This window comes from Aristolochia californica, unplaced genomic scaffold, assembly GCF_029961685.1.
Source record: "Aristolochia californica isolate CCGP_79_NKW_82.1479 unplaced genomic scaffold, dmAriCali1.0.hap1 SCAF_33, whole genome shotgun sequence".
Taxonomy (NCBI): Eukaryota; Viridiplantae; Streptophyta; class Magnoliopsida; order Piperales; family Aristolochiaceae; genus Aristolochia; species Aristolochia californica.
In genome coordinates this window covers 162,501-165,000 of record NW_027182026.1, presented here as the reverse complement: position 1 = coordinate 165,000, position 2,500 = coordinate 162,501, and positions in this window count along the sequence as shown.

Here is a 2,500-nt window from a genome sequence, read left to right as displayed (position 1 = left end):
AAAGAGGCGCCCAGGCGAAAAAGAGGCGCCCAGGCGGAAAAGAGGCGCCCTGGCGTAGGCGCCCAGGCGCCAAAAGAGGCGCCAGGCGAAAAGGCGCCAGGGCGCCCAGGCGGAAAAGAGGCGCCCAGGCGGAATGGCGCCAGGGCGCCCAGGCGGAAAAGAGGCGCCCAGGCGAAAAAGAGGCGCCCAGGCGGAAAGGCGCCAGGGCGCCCAGGCGGAAAAGAGGCGCCCTGGCGTAGGCGCCCATGCGCCAAAAGAGGCACCCAGGCGAAAAGGCGCCAGGGCGCCCAGGCGGAAAAGAGGCGCCCAGGCGGAATGGCGCCAGGGCACCCAGGCGGAAAAGAGGCGCCCAGGCGGAAAAGAGGCGCCCTGGCATAGGCGCCCAGGCGCCAAAAGAGGCGCCTGGCGAAAAGGCGCCAGGGCGCCCAGGCGGAAAAGAGGCGCCCAGGCGAAAAAGAGGCGCCCTGGCGGAAAAGAGGCGCCCTGGCGTAGGCGCCCAGGCGCCAAAAGAGGCACCCAGGCGAAAAGGCGCCAGGGCGCCCAGGCGGAAAAGAGGCGCCCAGGCGGAATGGCGCCAGGGCACCCAGGCGGAAAAGAGGCGCCCAGGCGAAAAAGAGGCGCCCAGGCGGAAAAGAGGCGCCCTGGCGTAGGCGCCCAGGCGCCAAAAGAGGCGCCCAGGCGAAAAGGCGCCAGGGCGCCCAGGTGGGAAAGAGGCGCCCAGGCAGAAAAGAGGCGCCCAGGCGAAAAAGAGGCGCCCAGGCAGAAAGGCGCCATGGCGCCCAGGCGGAAAAGAGGCGCCCTGGCCAGGCGGAAAAGAGGCGCCCAGGCGGAAAAGAGGTGCCCAGGCGAAAAAGAGTCGCCCAGGCCGAAAGGCGCCATGGCGCCCAGGCGGAAAAGAGGCGCCCACGCGAAAAGGCGCCAGGGCGCCAAGGCGGAAAACAGGCGCCCAGGCGGAAAGGTGCCAGGGCGCCCAGGCGGAAAAGAGGCGCCCAGGCGCGTGGGGGGCAAGGCGCCAGGCGCCAGGCACGCGCGGAGGCAAGGCGCCAGGCGCAAGGCGCCAGGCGCAAGGCGCCACGCGCGCGCGCGCGTGGGGGGCGAGGCGCCAGGCGCCAGGCGCCGGGCGCGCGTGGGGGGCAAGGCGCCAGGCGCCGGGCGCGCGCGTGGGGGGCGAGGCGCCAGGCGCCAGGCGCCGGGCGCGCGTGGGGGGCAAGGCGCCAGGCGCCGGGCGCGCGCGCGTGGGGCGCCAGGCGCCTGGCGGGCGGGCGCCCCCAGGAAGGGGTGCTGGCGCGCGATGGGGTTGCGCCCGTACGGACCGTGTGACAGTACAGACACTTTGGCGAAACCTCCTGCCCGAAGCGATTTTAGGCGTTCGGCTAGGTAGGTGACCCGGTTTTTTTCGCGTTTCTCGGCCGCTAGCCCCTTTTTTCGCGTTTTCGTGCGCGCGCCCCTCTTGACCTCGCACGCGCGCCGCGCGTCGCGTCCTTGTCCTTGTCCGCGTCCGCGTTCGCGCGTGTCGGCGATCACGGGCCCCGTGCATGGCTCGTCTCTGTGGACCATCGCCCCGCTCTTGTCCCTCTTTCGTGTTTGTGTGGCGCCCCGCCCCGTGCACCATTGCCGGCTGGCAGCAAGGTGCCTAGCCCCCCTTGCCGCCAGGCCTGTCCACCCCAAGGTGCTAAAGCCGCCAGGCACCTGTGCCGCCGAACCGTGCGTCCGTAAGCCGCTGCACGTGCGGCGGCCGGCCATGCCCGTGCTATTGACCCTGTGTGACAGTACAGACACTTTGGCGAAACCTCCTGGCGGACGGGGTTTTTGCGCCCACCTAGGTAGGGCGACCCCTTTTTTTTCGTGTCGCCTGTCCGTGTGTCCCTTTTTCGCCTTTTTCGGGTTCGTGTTTTCGTGTGCCGCCAAAAGCAAGCCCTGCGCTCGTCCCGTCCCGCTTGACCCGTGCATCCGCCGGTGCTGGCCTGCAAAATGCCTGTGAGCGACGCACGTGACCAGCAGCCCAGGCGAGTGTGCACGGGTGGCAGGCGAAACGGGCGTGCGTGTCGCCAGTGTGTATGTCCCTTTTTCGCCTTTTTCGGGTTCGTGTTTTCGTGTGCCGCCAAAAGCAAGCCCTGCGCTCGTCCCGTCCCGCTTGACCCGTGCATCCGCCGGTGCTGGCCTGCAAAATGCCTATGAGCGACGCATGTGACCAGCAGCCCAGGCGAGTGTGCATGGGTGGCAGGCGAAACGGGCGCGCGTGTCGCCAGTGCGTATGTCCCTTTTTCGGGTTCGTGTTTTCGTGTGCCACCAAAAGCAAGCCTTGCGCTCGTTCCGTCCCGCTTGACCCGTGCATCCGCCGGTGCTGGCCTGCAAAATGCCTGTGAGCGACGCATGTGACCAGCTGCCCAGGCGAGTGTGCACGGGTGGCAGGCGAAACGGGCGTGTCGCCAGTGCGTATGTCCCTTTTTTGCCTTTTTCGGGTTCGTGTTTTTGTGTGCCGGCAAAAGTTAGCCCTGCG